Genomic DNA, 19,401 nt, shown 5'->3' on the forward strand with positions numbered 1-19,401 from the left:
AGGTTTGATCTCATCGCCCATTTGCTTGGGTAGGACAGACCAATCATCACTAAGGACACAATGTTTCACAACCAATAATATCGGTCCTGGCTGGTCCAGGTCTTAACTTGTTGAGCTGTGACAGGGGTTCCTTCACTTTCAAAAGCATCCATAACTAACAGTAGGTCTGCAGGTTGTGGCATTTCCACTCCAGTGTGGGCAGATGGCTCGGTACATCACCACAATTCTCGGTACCAGGTCTATGGTGAATGACATAGGCAGAAAATGTCAGCGCCAACCTCTGGATGCAGGACGATGCATTGGTATTGATACCTTTGTTGTCCGAAAACAATGAAATGAGTGGCTTGTGATCTGTTTCCAGTTCAAACCGAAGACCAAACAGGTACTGATGCATCTTTTTAACCCCATACACACAGGCTAATGCTTATTTTTCTATCATGCTGTAGGCTCTTTCCGCATTTGACAAACTTTTAGAAGCATACACAACAGGTTGTAGTTTACCCGACTCATTAGCTTGTTGGAGCACGCAACCAACTCCATATGACGAAGCATCACAGGCCAATATTAGACGCTTACACAGATCATAATGTACCAGCAGCTAGTTAGAGCAAAGCAGATTAGTAGCTTTCTCAAAAGCTCTATCTTGAGACACACCCCAAACCCAGTTGTTGCCTTTTTTTCTCAGCATGTGCAGTGGCTCTAATGAAGTGCTCAACCTAGGTAGGAAATTAACAAATTGGTTGAGTAGACCAAGGAACAAATGCAGCTCCATCACATTCTGAAGCTTGGGTGCATTTTTGATGGCCTTGGTTTTTGAGTCCGTAGGCCTGATGCCATCAGTAGCAATTTTCCTCCCCAGGAATTCGACTTACGGTGCCATGAAGATGCACTTCGAACGTTTCAGTCTGATTCCCACTTTGTCCAGATGATGTAGACCTCTTCCAGGTTTTTCAGATGTTCGGCAGTGTCACGAGCTGTGACCAGGATGTCAGCTTGGAACACAACGGTTCTCGGGATGGACTTCAGTAGACTCTCCATGTTCCTCTGAAATATGGCTGGAACCGAGCGAATTCCAAAAGGACACCTGATATAGATAAACTGTCCTTTATGAGTGTTGATGCATGTAAGTTTCTTCAATGTCTCGGCTAGCTCCTGTGTCATGTAGGCCGACGTCAAGTCCAGTTTGGTGAACGACTTCCCCCCGGCTAGCGTTGCAAACAAGTCATCAGTCTTCGGTAACAGGTACTGATCCTGTTTCAAAACCCTGTTGATTGTAGCCTTGTAGTCGCCACAGATTCTGACTGTGCCATCACTTTTCAGCACATGAACAATGGGGCTGACCCATTCATTAAATTCAACCGGTGATATGATCCCTTCACGCTGGAGTCTGTCCAGTTCGATTTCGACCTTCTCCCTCATCATGTACGGAACTGCCCGAGCTTTATGCTGGACGCGTGTTGCATCCGAGTCCAAGTGGATCTGCACCTTGGCTCCCGTGAAATTGCCGATGCCTGGTTCGAACAGCGAGGGGAACTTGCTCAGCACTTGAGCACATGCAGTATCATCCTCCAACAACAAAGCTTTTATATCGTTCCAATTCCATTTGATTTTTTCTAACCAAATCTTGCCGAATAGCGTTAGACCATTGCCTGGAACAATCCATAATGGTAAATAAGGAACCGCACCATCATACGACACCTTGACTACTGCACTGCCAATCACCGTTATGAGTTCTTTAGTGTATGTATGCAACTTGGCATTGACTGGACTCAGCTTAGGCCTCACAGCCTTAGTATCCCACAGCTTGTTGAATGTCCTCTGGCTCATTATTAATTGACTCGCACCAGTGTCCAATTTCATCGGTACCGGCATACTGTTAAGTTTCACACTAATCATTATCGGTTGGCTCTTTGTTAGGAATGAATACAGTCCATACACTTCCTCCTCTGGTATCTTGGATTGCATATTTGGATCCGCGCTACACTGGTCATCATCCTCCATGTGGTGTGTCACAGCACGCTTGCTCAGTTGCGGAAAAATGTGCTGGAGATGCCCCAGTCTAGAACAGCCTTTATAAATGTACTTTCTAAACCGACACTGATGAGGCTGATGATTGCCCCCACAACGCCAACACGGTGAAATCGGATTCATTCCCATTGGCGGACTTTGGGCAGCCACAGGTTTCGCATACGCAGTCGAGAAGGCCCTGCACCTGGGCAGGACCGGAACCAATGTCCTAGGGGGAGTGTTTGCTAGTGCTGTTGGGGAGGAATTAAACTAACATGGCAGGGGGATGGGAACCTATGCAGGGAGACAGAGGGAAATAAAATGGAGGCAGAAGCAAAAGATAGAAAGGAGAATAGTAGAAGTGGAGGACAGAGAAACCCAAGGCAAAAAACAAAAAGGGTCACATTACAGCTAAATTCTAAAGGGGCAAAGTGTGTTAAAAAGACAAGCCTGAAGGCTCTGTGCCTCCATGCGAGGATTATTCGGAATAAGGTGGACAAATTAACTGCGCAGACAGCAGTTAACAGATATGAAGTAATTGGCATCACGGAGACATGGCTCCAGGGTGACCAAGGCTGGGAACTCAACATCCAGGGATATTCAACATTTAGGAAGGATAGGCAGAGAGGAAAAGGAAGTGGGGTGGCGTTGCTGGTTAAAGAGGAAATTAATGCAAGAGTAAGGAGGGACATTAGCCTGGATAATGTGGAATCGGTATGGGTGGAGCTGCGGAATTCCAAAGGGCAGAAAACGCTAGTGGGAGTTATGTACAGACCACCAAACAGTAGTAGTGAGGTTGGGGACAGCATCAAACAAGAAATAAGGGATGTGTGCAATAACAGTACAGCAGTTATCATGAACAACTTTAATCTACATATTGATTGGGCTAACCAAACTGGTAGCAATGTGGTGGAGGACGATTTCCTGGAGTGTATTAGGGATAGCTTTCTAGACCAATATGTTGAGGAACCAACTAGAGAGCTGGCCATCCTAGACTGGGTGATGTGTAATGAGAAGGGACTAATTAGCAATCTTGTTGTGCGAGGCCCCTTGGGGAAAAGTGACCATAATATGGTAGCATTCTTTATTAAGCTGGAGAGTGACACAGTTAATTGGGAAACTAGGGTCCTGAACTTAAGGAAAGGTAACTTCGACGGTATGAGGCGTGAATTGGCTGGAATAGACTGACAAAGGATACTTAAAGGGTTGACGGTGGATAGGCAATGGCAAACATTTAAAGATCACATGGATGAACTTCAGCAATTGTATATCCCTGTCTGGAATAAAAATAAAACGGGGAAGGTGGCTCACCCATGGCTAACAAGGGAAATTAAGCTTAGTGTTAAAAGTAAGGAAGAGGCATATAAATTGGCTGGAAAAAGCAACAAACCTGAGGACTGAGAGAAATTTAGAATTCAGCAGAGGAGGACTAGGGATTTAATTAAGAGGGGGAAAATAAAGTACGAGAGGAAGCTTGCTGGGAACATAAAAATTGACTGCAAAAGCTTCTATAAATATGTGAAGAGAAAAAGATTAGTGAAGACAAACGTAGGTTCCTTGCAGTCAGATTCAGGTGAATTTATAATGGGGAACAAAGAAATGGCAGACCAATTGAACAAATACTTTGGTTCTGTCTTCACGAAGGAAGACACAAATAACCTTCCGAATGTACTAGGGGACAGTGGGTCTAGTGAGAAGGAGGAACTGAAGGATATCTTTATTAGGCAGGAAATTGTGTTATGGAAATTGATGGGATTGAAGGCCGATAAATCCCCAGGGCCTGATAGTCTGCATCCCAGAGTACTTAAGGAAGTGGCCCTAAAAATAGTGGATGCATGGGGAATCATTTTCCAACAGTCTATCGACTCTGGATCAGTTCCTATGGACTGGAGGGTGGCTAATGTAACACCACTTTTTAAAACAGAAGGGAGAGAAACAGGTAATTATAGACCAGTTAGCCTGACATCAGTAGTGGGGAAAATATTGGAATCAATCCTTAAGGATGAAATAGCAGCGCATTTGGAAAGCAGTGACAGGATCGGACCAAGGCAGCATGGATTTATGCAAAGGAAATAATGCTTGACGAATCTTCTGAATTTTTTGAAGATGTAGCTAGCAGAGTGGACAAGGGAGAACCAGTGGATGTGGTGTATTTGGACTTTCAAAAGGCTTTTGACAAGGTCCCGCACAAGAAATTGGTGTGCAAAATCAAAGCACATGGTATTGGGGGTAATGTACTGACATGGATAGAGAACTAGTTGGTAGACAGGAAGCAGAGAGTCGGGATAAACGGGTCCTTTTCAGAATGGGAAGCAGTGACTAGTGGAGTGCCGCAGGGCTCAGTGCTGAGACCCCAGCTCTTTACAATATACATTAACGATTTAGATGAAGAAATTGAGTGTAATATCTCCAAGTTTGCAGATGACACTAAGCTGGGTGGCAGTGTGAGCTGTGTGGAGGACGCTAAGAGGCTGCAGGGTGACTTGGACAGTTTAGGTGAATGGACAAATGCATGGCAGATGCAGTATAATGTGGATAAATGTGAGGTTATCCATTTTGGGGGCAAAAACACAAAAGCAGAATATTATCTGAATGGCGGCAGATTAGGAAAAGGGGAGGTGCAACGAGACCTGGGTATCATGGTTTATCAGGCATTGAAAGTTGGCATGCAGGTACAGCAGGCGGTGAAGAAGGCAAATGGTATGTTGGCCTTCATAGCTAGGGGATTTGAGTATAGGAGCAGGGAGGTCTTACTGCACTTGTGCAGGGCCTTAGTGAGGCCTCACCTGGAATATTGTGTTCAGTTTTGGTCTCCTAATTTGAGGAAGGACATTCTTGCTATTGAGGGTGTGCAGCGAAGGTTCACCAGACTGATTCCAGGGATGGCTGGACTGTCATATGAGTAGAGACTGGATCAACTGGGCCTCTATTCACTGGAGTTTAGAAGGATGAGAGTGGATCTCATAGAAACATATAAGATTCTGACGGGACTGGACAGGTTAGATGCGGGAAGAATGTTCCCTATGTTGGGGAAGTCCAGAACCAGGGGACATAGTTTAGGATAAGGGGTAGGTCATTTAGGACTGAGATGAGGAGAAACTTCTTCACTCAGAGAGTTGTTAACCTGTGGAATTCCCTGCCTCAGAGAGTTGTTGATGCCAGTTCATTGGATATATTCAAGAGGGAGTTAGATGTGGCCCTTACGACAAACGGGATCAAGGGGTATGGAGAGAAAGCAGGAAAGGGGTACTGAAGGAATGATCAGCCATGATCTTATTGAATGGCGTCGCAGGCTCGAAGGGCCAAATGGCCTACTCCTGCACCTATTTTCTATGTTTCTATGTTTCTATATGCAGCTCTGCCAAGCGACAATACAATCTTGTTTACTGTACTTGCTGAGTTCCGATTTTTTGATGAAATCTGCTTTAAGTTTTTGTCCGTCATCATGCATGCCTGGGCCATCGTGCTGAAATCCAGCGTCTCCGCCGCCAGTAGCTCCTCGTGGTTTATGCCGATTACAAAGAAGTCCCACAGCATGTCTCCCAATGCATTTTTGAACTTACAAGGTCCAGCTAGACGTCTTATGTGAGCAACGAATTCCAACACATCATGACCCTCAGAATGAACGAGCGTGTGGAATCGATATCATGAGATGATGATGCCTTCTTCTGGTTTGAGATGGTCACGTACCAGAGCACACAATTCCTCATCGTCCTTATCCGTTGGACTTGCAGGCGAGAAAAGATTCTTTATGAGTCCATGGAATTTCGGAATGCAAACCATTAGGAAGACCGCCCTGCTCCTAACTTCGTCAGTAGGTTCCTCCATTTTGTTGGCCACGAAGTACTGGTCCAGGCGAGCTACAAAATCTGCCCAGTCCTCTCCACCCACGAATCTCTCCAGAATTCCAATTGTGCTCATTTTTGCATGTGAAGGTTCTTAAGTTACCTCGTCACCAAATATTATGTATGTAATAACTCAATAGACTGAATACTGTAAACTAACACAGGTACAAACCTGACTCTGCTTTATTAGGGCCCAAAGTGATTACATTACACGATTTAATGCCTTTTATACCTGGGCCACACACACGTGCGTACAGCCCAATTACCTCCGACAGCGGCGCCACCTGGTGGCTAGTAACATGACAGAGAATATTTTCTGTTACTATATTGATGCTGAGATTTTTATAGGCGTTTTAATGCGTTAAAGGATTCTGACTTCCTGCTGGGTTTGGTTATATATATGATGTATTTGGGATTGCCTACTTTAGAATTATGTTGCCATAGTGCCCATTATTCATGTTGCACAACACACTGATATGTTTCCATCACCTTTCAAATTGTTCTTCCAAACATTTTAAGTTGTATTTGTTTGAAGAATGTCATTCGGCCTCTTATCCTTCAGTTGCCACTGAAGAGCTGACAATAGATTTGAGCTCTTTTGTTTAGTGTTGAGATCTAACGGTGTGGATACAGTATCCCATCATTCCAAACAGTTGGATTCATATTTCTTCACTGTTTGATTGACTAAGTGTCTGCTGTAAATTAGAAGTTGCATTTCGTATGGTAGATTTCCAAAGCTGTGCCCTGTGTTGCATTGATTGGTGATTGTTTTGTTGGCGTTTCTGGAAAACATATTGGGGGCTAAATTGGATAGCCCCCGAAATGGGCGCAGGGTTGGCGATGCGTGATTAACCTGCGCCCGCTGATTGCAATGCGGACAACACCCAACTTCATGCTGTCTGCTCATTTCAATGATCTCTGCATCCAGCCAGCACTCCCCGTGCTGTTCATTACTGGACACATCAGCAGGGGGTCAATATCATGAGAGGCTAGCACTATGTCATCTGGATGCAGTGCTGCAAGAGTTTTTTTTAAGATGAAGGCAATGCTGGCAAGGATGCATTGATTTCTCATGTCCGATTGTCTTGAAACACTGATGATGGGTTTGTTCCTTGACCCGCTGCAGTCTTTATGGTGATGGTGATCCATGATGTTGTTAGGTCGGAGATTCCAGGATATTGACCCAGCGATGATGAAGGAATGGTGACCTATGTCCAAGTCAGGATGGTGTGTGACTCAGAAAGAACTTACAGGTGTTCAAATTACATTGCTGCTCTTGTCCTTCTTGGTGGGAGTGGTTGTGGGACTTAGATGTATTATCGAAATAGTCTTAATAAATTGCTGCAGTGCATTCCGTTGTAACTATACACTGCAGCCACAATGCACTGGTGATGGAGGGGATGGATATTGAATTTAGTGGCAGGGCTGCCAATCAAGCCCCGACTGCTTCATTTTGGATGGTGTTGAGCGTCTTCAATGTTGTTGTAGATGTACCTATCCAGGCAAGTGGTGAGCGTGCGCCAATGGAACTGAGGTCCCAACTACAAATGGTGAGGCAAAGAGAAGAGAGACGAATAAAAGGCCAGAGTCCGAGGATTATGAAAAGATGAGGTTGATTTGTTTTCTTTCCCCCTGCCCCGGATCTCATTCTGTTGGTGTTGGTGATGACCTTTGCCCTCAGGTCTACCTTTACTCTTGCCCCCATTTCAGGTCACCAACCTACTTCCTATGATTCTCTTGGGTTTTAAATGTAACAATGAGATTGATTATTCAACTATTTTGTCCCAGCAATTTCAATGTTATTTGTAAATTAGTGGTTATTCAATCCAAGTATGTTAAAAAATATCATTTTATGAAGCACCATTTTGCTTCTCTAAGTCAAGTTTCAGTCAGTAACGAAGTCAAATAAGGAACCGAGCTGCGTTAAACTTTTAGTTTGGAAGAGTTTATCGAGCATTTTATTGGATGGTTTGATTTGTATCTTATGGTAAGTTTATATACCTGAGCAAAGTCCTAAGCCATTTGTTAATGTTGAGGCAGAATATGCAGGTGCGTATTCACACTGATGACTAGGCTTAATGACTACACACAGCTTAATGCTGCTATTTTTATATTTCAATTTACGTCAACTATAACTTGCAAATTGTATTTCTCAGTAACTGGTTTGTTTTAATTCCACTGGTATAGTCACAATGCCAGGTTTAGGCCACATTCAGGCTTTGATTCCATGGAAGGATTGAGTAACGTGGTGATTGTGTTATTGAATTAGCAATTCAGAGGTCTGGACTAATAATCCAGAGACCATTCAAATCCCACGATGGCAGTTTAAAAAAATTTGAACATAAAAACCTTGTATCAGTAAAAGTGATCATGCAGTTGTTGGATTTTTGTAAAACTCCAACTGTTTCACTAACTTTCTTTTAGGAAATTAACCTGCCATCCTGAGCTGGTCTGGCCTATATGTGACTCCAGTTCCACATCTTCATAGGCAGTCCCTCAAAACAGAGGAAGATTTGCTTCCACTCTAAAAGTGAATTCTTAGGTGACTGGACAGTCCAATACGGGAATCACAGTCTCTGCCACAGGTGGGACAGACAGTTGTTGAAGGAAAGGGTGGGTGGGACTGGTTTGCCACACGCTCCTTCCGCTGCCTGTGCTTGCTTTCTGCATGCTCTCGGCGACGAGACTCGATATACTCCCGAATGCACATCCTCCACTTAAGGCGGTCTTTGGCCAAGGACTCCCAGGTGTCAATGGGGATGTTGCATTTTATCAAGGAAGCTTTAAGGGTGTCCTTGTAACATTTCCTCTACCCACTTGGGGATCGCTTGCCGTGTAGGAGTTCTGAGTAGAGCGCTTGCTTTGCGAGTCTTGTGTCAGGCACGCGAACAATGTGGCCCACCCAACGAAGCTCGTCGAGTGTGGTCAGTGCTTCGATGCTGAGGATGTTGGTGTTATGTATTTAACCCCTTGTAACCTGCATCACACCTCACCACCAGAGGTCCTACCTGTTCGAGTCCCAAGAGATCCCAGCATCCCTTGGGAGCACAGTATATAAGCAGGCCACCCACGAGGTACCTGCACTCTGGAATCTTAATAAAGGAGCTAAGGTCACACTTGCTCATTACACACAGTACTCAGTCTGACCATTTATTATGAGTGTAACAATTGGCGACAAGGTAACGAACAACCGCGCAAAAATGCAAAGAACAGTCGGCATCCTAGAGACGTTCTCAGAAGGGGACGATTAGGGAGGCCTTCGTGGAGAGACTTGACCAATGCTTCATGGCCAACGAGCTGGAAGGAAAAAAGAATGAAAGGCGATCCTCCTTACTGTCTGTGGGGCAACAACCTATGGCCTCATGAAGAACTTCCTGACTCCGGCAAAACCAACAGAGAAATCCTATGGAGAATTGTGTACGCTGGTTCGGGAGCACCTAAATCCTAAGGAAAGCGTTTTGATGGCGAGATATCGGTTCGACACGTGTCAACAATCAGAGGGTCATGAAGTGGCGAGCTACGTTGCCGAACTAAGGCGTCTTGTGAAAGGTCAAAATTCATGAGAACCCCTCCAGTGTTTGGGCTCATTGGAAAGGAAATTTAATTTGGGACTATCTACCGGAAAGTTTGAAATCCTAAAGTACTTATGGAAGAAACTACAAACTTTAATCGAATTTTGGACTTTTAAAAGACAAATTCAAGTCTGTGGGCGGGCCTAATGAACTAAAGAAGCTCACTTGATTATTGGAACTGTCTGGGTGTTGAGACTAAGGTAAATTGTCTAGAGGAATGGACATTCGAAAACCCTTCTCCACAAAAGACATTTACATTACAACAATAACTCAGAGATGGCCAGCCATCAAACTAAACTGAGAAAAGCCATCTTCAACATGACTAAGAACCAAGGGCCCACTACAGCCTGTATGCGAAAAACCAAGTACAAAAGGACATTGCGATTACCAAGTTAATATTTCCATCAGGAAACAGATTTAGAAATGCAACCCACCCTAGACATATTAACTTTTAACGAGCCCACCAAAATATTACAAAGAAAAGTCAAGCCCGCCAAATTTAAACAAAGAATTCTGGACTGATTTGGCGTGAAGATTAGGACAACTCAAACTGTATAACTGGTGCCCTGTTTCAACAAAGGGTATGGCATATTGCTCGTGCTATACTACGACTATGCCATCAAGAAGGGAGCGGGACCAACGCGACAGTTGAAAACTAACTTCTGCAGCCTTGAAATCCTGAAGTCCTGAAGGAAGGAAGAACATCACCATCACGGCAGCAACTGATCATAGCCAACGTGGTTCCAACGAAAAACCACCGCGATCGACCAAACTCGAAACAAAACTCCAACAGAAAAAAAACGAAGAATCTAAAGTTTCCACTCTACAATCTAAGGCCTGACTACCAACAGGGGAAAAAATTCCCCAAAGAGACTTTGAACCTATTTATAATGAAGGAAACCAGGTACTTATCCCATAGATGCAAAACGCGTCTTACCGCATCAGCGGACTCAACCCAACTGAAGATTGCGCAGTAAGAAGTCTTCTCCGACGTTCGGGATACAACAAGCAGAACCTACAGAATTTCAATGAACCCTGAAATCGCGAACTATCGCTAACTGACCAGAAAGGATTGGTAAGCATAATCCCTGCCTGCCCTGGAGTCTAACCTATCTAGGATTAGGTATTGGGAGGTGGGAGATGTAATTTTTACTGTAACCCCCTTTGAATGATTAATGTATTGTTCTTTATTAGAGTGATTACAAGTTTGACATTGTATTTTCTTGTCAGTAATAAAATCAAAGTTCTTTTGCATCAAACCAGTTGTCCTTTGCACTTTGTCACCCCCCCCCAAATAAATCCAGAGTCTAGAACCCAAGGGAGTGGGAGCGATTCGAACCGCTCAAGTAGGTCAGAGGTGAACCTGACCCCTGTGACCACCCCCTTACACGTGCAGGATATTGTGAGTTTGAGGGATTCCTAGAACAAATGCTCAGAGACTTTTTTGTACTGGGCATCGGACATGAGACAATCCTTCGCAAACTGTTGACTGTAGAAACTCCGAATCTGAGTAAAGCCATAATGATAGCCCACGCATTTATGTCCACCAGCGACAACACCAATCAGATTTCGCAGAACAAAGAAGTTTCGGCCAGTACTGTGCATAAAGTAACGTTGGTTTTGAGCAGAAATGTACAGGGCAGAACATACACGCTGGCTGCTGTGGTCCGACCTCAATTGACCCAGAGTCCGCTATCATCTGTTAATGTGAGGCAGTTAATACCCTGTTCATGCTGCGGGGGTGATCATCGGCCCCATCAATGCCGCTTTAAGCACTATGTGTGCAATGGCTGCAGAACAATGGGACACCTCCAACGAATGTGCAGGCAAGCTTCAAACCCTGCAAACCATCACGTTGCAGAGGAAGATCGATCCACAGTGGATCAGACGGAATTGGAAACTCGTACTGAGGAGGCAGAGGTGTATGGGGTACATGCGTTCACAACGAAATGTGCATCAATAATGTTGAAAGTGGAATTGAATGGTATTCCAGTGTCTATGGAGCTGGACACGGGGGCAAGTCAGTCTATAATGAGTAAAACGGCCTTCGACAGGCTGTAAGGATAGAAGGCACACAGGCCCAAGCTCAGCCCCATTCACACCAAACTGAGGACTTACACAAAGGAACTAATCCCTGTAATTGGCAGTGCTGAAGTCAAAGTCTCCTATGATGGAGCAGTACTCGAACTCCCGCTGTGGATTGTGCCAGGGGATGGCCCCACGTTGTTTGGCAGAAGCTGGCTGGGGAAAATCCGTTGGAACTGGGACGACATCCGAACGCTTTCGTCTGTCGACGACACCGCATGTACCCAGGTTCTAAGCAAGTTCCCTTCGAGCCAGGCATTGGAAGATTTTCGGGGGCGAAAGTGCAGATCCATTTGGTTCCCAGTATGCGACCCATCCACCATAAGGCTCGGGCAGTACCGTACATGATGCGTGAAAAAGTGGAAATCGAGCTGGACAGGCTGCAATGTGAAGGCATCATCGCGCCGGTAGAATTCAACGACTGGGCCAGTCCGATTATTTCAGTACTCAAGGAGGATGGTACGGTTAAAATTTGCGGAGACTATAAAGTAACGATTAACCGTTTTTTGCTGCAGGACCAGTACCCGCTACCCAAGGCAGAAGATCTATTCGCGACCCTGGCTGGAGGGAAGACGTTCACTAAGCTGGACCTGGCCTCGGCCTACATGATGCAGGAGCTGGAGGAGTCTTCGGAAGGCCTCACCTGCATCAACACTGACAAAGGTCTGTTTATCTACAACCGGTGCCTGTTTGGGATTCGGTCGGCCACAGCGATCATCCAGCGGAACATGGAGAGTCTGTTAAAATCGCTTCCTTGCACAGTGGTCTTCCAGGATGACATATTGGTTACAGGTCGGAACACCATGGAGCACGTGAAGAACCTGCAGGAGGTTCTTAATCGGTGGGATCGCGTGGGGCTCAGGTTGAAACGCTCGAAGTGTGCTTTCCTGGCACAGGACGTCGAACTCTTAGGAAGAAGAATCGCAGCAGACGGCATCAGACCCACCGACGCCAAGATGGAGGCCATCAAGAACGCGCCGCGACCTCAGAACGTGACGGAGCTGCGGTCGTTCCTGGGGCTCCTTAACTATTTCGGTAACTTCCTATCTGGGTTAAGCACCTTGCTAGAACCCCTAAATGCGCTACTGCGCAAGGGAGACGACTGGGTATGGGGGAATTCACAAGAGGCTGTCTTTAAGAAAGCCAGAAACTTACTGTGTTCTAACAAACTGCTTGTCCTGTATAACCTTTGTAAATGATTGGTGTTACCGTGCGATGCATCATCATATGGGGTTGGGTGTATGTTACAACAGGCTAATGAATCGGGAATTTTGCAACCAGTTGCGTATGCATCCAGAGTTTGTCCAAGGCCGAAAGGGCCTACAGCATGGTTGAAAAAGAGGTTCTGGTGTGCGTTTACGGGGTAAAAAAAATGCACCAGTACTTATTTGGCCTCAAGTTCGAGCTTGAAACTGACCACAAGCCACTCATATTGCTATTCTCAGAGAGCAAAGGGATTAATACCAATGCCCCTACCCGCATCGAAAGATGGACGCTCACGCTGTCAGCATACAACTATGTAATCCGCCACAGACCGGGCACAGAGAACTGTGCAGATGCTCTCAGTCGTCTACCATTTACCACTACCAGGGTGGAAATGGCACAGCCAGCGGACTTGCTCATGTTCATGGAGGCATTTGAGAACGTGAAGTCCCCTGTTATGGCCCGCCAGATCAGGACCTGGACCAGCCAGGATCCTTTAATGTCCTTGGTAAAAAAAATGTGTTCCCCATGGGAGCTGGTCCAGTGTCCCAGTGGAGTTGCAGGAAGTGATTAAGCTGTTCCACAGACGCAAAGACGAGCTGTCCCTGCAGGCGGACTCTCTTTTGTGGGGCAATCACGTAGTCTTGCCCAAGAAAGGCAGAGACACGTTTATTTTCAAACTACACAACACTCACCCAAGCATCGTAATGATGAAAGTCATAGCCAGATCCCACGTGTGGTGGCCTGGCATCGACTCAGATTTAGAGTCATGCATGCGCCAGTGCAACACTTGCTCTAAGAGAGGCCATTTGTGGTCATGGTCATCCAAACCGTGGTCGAGGATCCACGTGGACTATGTGGGCCCATTCCTAGGCAAAATGTTTTTGGTTGTCATGGATGCTTACTCAAAATGGATTGAAGGTGCAATAATGACTGTAAGTGCATCCACGGCCACCATTGAAAGCCTACGAGCCATGTTTGCCACGCACGGCCTGCCTGATGTCCTAGTCAGCGACAATCGGCCGTGCTTCACCAGTGCTGAATTCAAGGAATTCATGATCCGCAACGGGATCAAACATGTCACATCTGCCCTGTTCAAGCCCGCATCCAACGGTCAGGCAGAACGGGCAGTTCAGACCATCAAGCAAAGCTTGAAATGCGTGTTGGAAGGCTACCTGCAGACCCGGTTGTCCAGAGTACTGCTCAGCTACCGCACCAGACCCCACTCACTCACCGGGATTCCCCCAGCTGAGCTGCTCATGAAAAGGGCGCTTAAAACAAGGCTCTTTCTTGTCCACCCTAATCTACATGATTACGTGGAGGACAAGCGGCATCAACAAAGTGTGTATTATGACCGCGCAAATTTGTCACGCGATATTGAGATCCTGTGTTTGTGTTCAATTATGGACATGGTCCCCAATGGCTCACTGGCATGGTCACAGCCAAAGCGGGGAGTAGGGTGTTTCAGGTCAAACTGGCCAATTGGCAAATGCACAGAAAACACTTGGACTAAATCAAATTGCGGTTCACCAACAGCTACGAACAACCTGAAGAGGATACCACCAATGCACACACAAGTGGCAACTGACATCACAGTTGACCACGAAACCGAACTCATCATCCCCAGCAGCCCGGCAAGGCCGGCTGCCCAACAGCCCAGTGAAGAACTGACCAACCCACCCACACCAACATTTGTACCGAGACAATCGACAAGGGAGCGCAAAGCCCCAGATCGTCTCACCCTGTAAATAAGTGTACTGTTGACTTCACGGGGAAGTGATGTTCTGTATTTAACCCCTGGTAACCTGCATTATACCTGACCACCAAAGGGTCTACTTGTTGGAGTCTCAAGGGATCCCAACATCCCTTGGGAGCACAGTATATAAGCAGGCCACCCACGAGGTACTGCACTCTGGAATCTTAATAAAGGAGCTAAGCTCACACTTGCTCATTACACACAGTACTCAGTCTGACAATTTATTATGAGTGTAACAGTTGGCCTGATCAAGGACGCTAATGTTGGTGTGTCCCACGCCAACGTGGTTGACTCTTAAGCAGCCTAGCAAGCCCCTCAGTTGTATCAGACTGCTACCAGCGGTTCAAGATGGATGCCCAGCAACACCTTCTCGGGACAGCCAGGGATAGGCAACAAATGCCAACCTTGCCCACACACCCACACCCAAGAATGAAAAATAAAGTAGATTTTCAGAGGTTGCCCTGGTTGCATTGCCCACGTAAATCAATATTAAAGGGCTGGCAATTGACAAGTGCAGTCATGATCTGTATGCAAAATGTCAGGAAATATTTTTTCTGCTGTCATTCTTATTTTTTTTTCAGTTACTGCTGCTACTACATTTTGTATTTACAAATGCCTTGCCTGATTAGTGAACTGAAGTGTGACACTTTCCTCCTTATGTCAAGTGGTATCAGTTACCTTGCGGTAAGATATTCCTTATTGACAGCACCACTTGGAAGTGGCCTCATCTTTAACTGCTCCAATGAGTTTGAGATGTTGCCAGGGACTCTACACTTTAGAAAGCAACTTTATAATGACAGTTGACTAAAAATCCTGCTTGCCATATTAGTATATCAGCATTTTATACGTTGATAAGCATTTAAATAAATGGACTAATGCCTCTGTTGAAATAGCAGACGAAGCATTAGACTAAACATTGACCACTTGTGAGCAATCAGGAATTTCTAGGCTAATGACACAAATGTGTGCCCAAAAGTGCTTAATATAAGATGTATACCAGTTTAATGACAGATACCAGGACAAGAGGTCGGGAGGCTGGATTAACAGTGAAAGCAAAAGGATAAATTGAATCCGATGGATGAAGAGGGCTACTCTGGAAAACACTGCAAGATGTGAGTAAAGTTCTCCATTTACTGAAGTATTTTTTTGTACCCATTCAGAAAGAAATAACTTGCATGTATATGGTTCCTTTCATGTCTTCAAAGTGTGGTCACTGTAGTAATGTAGGAAACGCGGCAGCCAATTTGCTCACACTGGGAAAGCTCCACTACTCTTTGAATAGTTCCATGGAATCTTTTACATCCATTGGAGAGGTTGATGGGGCCTTTGGTTTACATCTCATCTGGAAGCATTGTTTGGACCCTGAGATCGAGTGACATCGAGGGTACAACACAGAAAGAGGATGTTCAGCCCAACTGGTCTATGCCGGTGTTTATACCACACATGAGCCTCCTCCTACCCCTCTTCATCTAACCCCATCAACATGTCCTTCTATTCCCATCTCCCTCATGTGCTTATCTCGCTTCCCCTGAAATGCAGCTATGCTATTCGCCCCAACTATTTCTTGTGGTAGTGAGTTCCACATTCTTACCTGGGTAAATGTTTTATTAGTATGACCTCTAGTTTTGGAGATCGCATCATAATATTGAAATCATACTCAAAGCACACTATTTCAATTTTTCTTGAGTGATTTTTTTTTAAAGACGTTGTGTGTTTTGTTTTTAATTGCAACAGAACCATCAGGTCTCAGAGTAGTCCATGGGGCTGAAATTGGTGCAGGTTGTGCCCGCAGCCGCCGAGGATCTGCTGGGAATGTATGTTTTCTGGGCGATTCCTCTGGAACCGCCCATCTGCCGTCCACGTTCCGCCTGGCGCAAGATTGGAGGGATCCGCTGGCGTGACGTCATGTCGCCCGCCCACGCCGGATGCTGCAAATCAGCCATTTTGGTCAGGGATGCTGGCCTCAGATCGACCTGCCGCTCGCCAGAAGGACCACTCGCAAAAAGCAGGTGTGGCCTGGCCGTGAGTCGGACGGCAGGGAGAAGGGCTCTGAGTGCTGCAGGTGCTGGACCATCAGGAGTGGGACTGCTGGATAAACATTAGCTGGATGTTGCTTTACTTTATTGCTGATGGTCAGCTTTAATATGGATGTGATAAAAGCGACTGAAATGTGTCTAGGCTGATGGAAACTTTTTTCTTTGACCTTGTTGAAAGACCTTCATTGAGAGCCCAATGATGAAGGCAAAATAATTAATGTGAAAAGTCACATTTTGTCCATCCAAGCTGATTAATTAATTCTGTGACACAGTCCTTCAAGAAGTTCTCAGGGAAGCACTACATATCACATAGAGGGTGAGAGCGTTCGGGTTAGAATGATCTATTGTAAGCCTGAGACAGCTGCAGACTCTGACAACATTTGTATTGGAGGAAAAGGGTATAAAGTTACAGCTATTCGACTTTAGGGGCAGCATGATTACAGAGCAAACTGAGGAAGGATTACGGTCAATAGAACACAGCAAGAGACAGGCGCCGCAGTGACCTACCGTTGAGGTTTCAACGACTAGACTGTCACTGCCACCTTGTTAATGTGTCTTTCTTTGTATTGCAAGGAAACTACTTCATAAAATCTGTTCTGATTCATCACAAAAGACCTGTACCCAGCGTGCCTTGTTGTGGTGATGGACATAAGTCTATTCTGAGAGATGTAATTAAGCTGACATATTGAATAACCCTCACAGCACATAAAGCGTGTTGCCATGGCCTGATAACAGGACCCATTATACAGTGCAGTCAGATGTGGATGGGAAGATATTCCTGATAAAGCAGATGACCTGAGGGACAGATCTGTGTTTCTCACAAGGCAACACACATGACATTAAAATCAAACACTCACCAAGAAAGGGTGAACAATGTGAGTGTATTTACAAGTACACAATAACAAAGGTTACATAACATTATTACATTTACAAACATTTACACCACCAACACCCACCCCTCTACCCACCACCACCTTCTTCCCCCTCCCTTGAAGCGATGCCCAAGCTCCTCTTCCTCGCCCCGCCTACACCACGGCATGCAGCTCCCCTGCCCCTCTCTGCCATTGGTTGGCGAGGTTATGCAGGAGGGCAGCGAAATCTCTGCAGACGTGTGCATCTTGGTGAGAAGGCAGGGGGCATGACCGAAGGCGCTGGGATTGCCAGCTCCTCCAGATCTGTCTGCCTTGAGGGTGTGGGGTCAGGGACTTGAACTACGTGGCCAGAAGGCATCTCTTGCCTCATTGCCTCAATGGTCTCGGTTGTACACTCCAACACAGTGATGAGCCGGTCCATCCTGTCATTATGCTGCTGGGTGAAGGTGGCCATGCTGGCAGTGATCCCAGCCATGGTCTGGGGCATATTGCGACCTATCTGCACACTCGTCCGTGATAGCTGGACCATCTCCTGAATTGCAGAGAGCGGTGCTGCATCCTCAGGTGGTTGCTCGCTCCTGGTGGGTTCTGGCACTTTGCTTGCCTTCGCGCCACGGCCTCTGCTCTTGGTTGAGCTCGTCAGTGTGGAGTCCGTTCCAAACCCCAGGGACTCGGAGGCCGACACTGAGGTTTGCGGACAGTTGGCACACATGGCAGGAGGCTGCTGTCATCCTCTTCCAGCTCTTGGAGCTCAAGGGCCACAAAGATGGGCCCTTCTCCCTCCTCTCTCTCCTCTTCTTTGTGGCTCTGGATGGCGGAGGTGGGAGCGGTGGAAATGGGTGATTCGGGGGGCGGGGGGGGGAGTTTGGAGGAAGGAGACACTGTGTTGGGTTGGGGCAATGTCAGGGTAGGAGATATTGGGGTCTGACGGCTTTTCTGAAGGCCAGAGGTCGATGGTGTGCCTTGATCCATGCTGTCCAAGTCATCATCTGCCAGTAGAGGACAACATTTCAGTCTGTGGGGAGGGGGGGTGGGGGTGATGCTGGTCAAGCTGAGATGTGAGCCGTGCCATCTCACATTCTACCAGCAAGGAGTTCCATCTCTACATGGGCACACCAATACTGGGCAACAAAGTGTGCGGTAAACTGCGAGTGCCTTAACATTGCATGTCCTTTCATGCCAGGAGTGTTGCTCACACCGGAGATTAGTGTAACCTTACCATGCTGTAGCACCAGATCTGCATCAACCATTGTGGTTTCACTGCGGCGGTCACCCACCAATGCCAACGCGCGCTTCTCCAGCCTGCTCAATTCAACCTCCTCCCGTCGCTCTCAGGCTTGCTGTCTTGGATGCGTTTTTCTTCCGCACAAAGAAACGTTGCAGCCTTTTCCCCCTTTGCTGATGCCCCCCACACACACACCCACATCTGGCACATAACCTTTTTGGCATTGGACAGGAGGGGCAAATACATTTGTACTCACTCTTGCTGCCTCCACCAAATCATTCCAACGTTTCCGGCATTGGTCCCCATCCCGCTCAACATTGCCCATTGCGGACACGATCTCAACGTTCTCCCTCCAAATGTGTCGGTATTGGGATGGTGGAGGCTTGCCATGACCATCCCAGTTGAGGTCTTTGTACCTGCGCTCCACCTCCGTTACAACTCCTCCACTTCCTGTTCATTAAACCAGGAAGCTCTGGGTCTGGTTTGCCAGTCTTCATTGCTGATTTCTGGCCACTCATCGTCAATGATGAAACGAATGGTTGCTCAACAGTTTGTGTGTCTCAATTTCTCTGACTGCCCCCTCTGCAACCTTCAACTCTGTCCTCTGCAACCTCCAGCTCTCTCCTCTCCCCTCTCACACTCACAGTTGGAATAAAGTGGTGTGCCTTTATGCGCATGCACAGTACAGCAATCAGCCTCAAACGGCCCCGAAATGATGACACGTCGGAAGACAAAAACTACAAAAAAAAATCGCAAAGTTTCGCACATGCGCATTGGAGGCCCTCCGAAGATCCCCGAGT

This window comes from Pristiophorus japonicus, chromosome 6, assembly GCF_044704955.1.
Source record: "Pristiophorus japonicus isolate sPriJap1 chromosome 6, sPriJap1.hap1, whole genome shotgun sequence".
Lineage (NCBI taxonomy): Eukaryota > Metazoa > Chordata > Chondrichthyes > Pristiophoridae > Pristiophorus > Pristiophorus japonicus.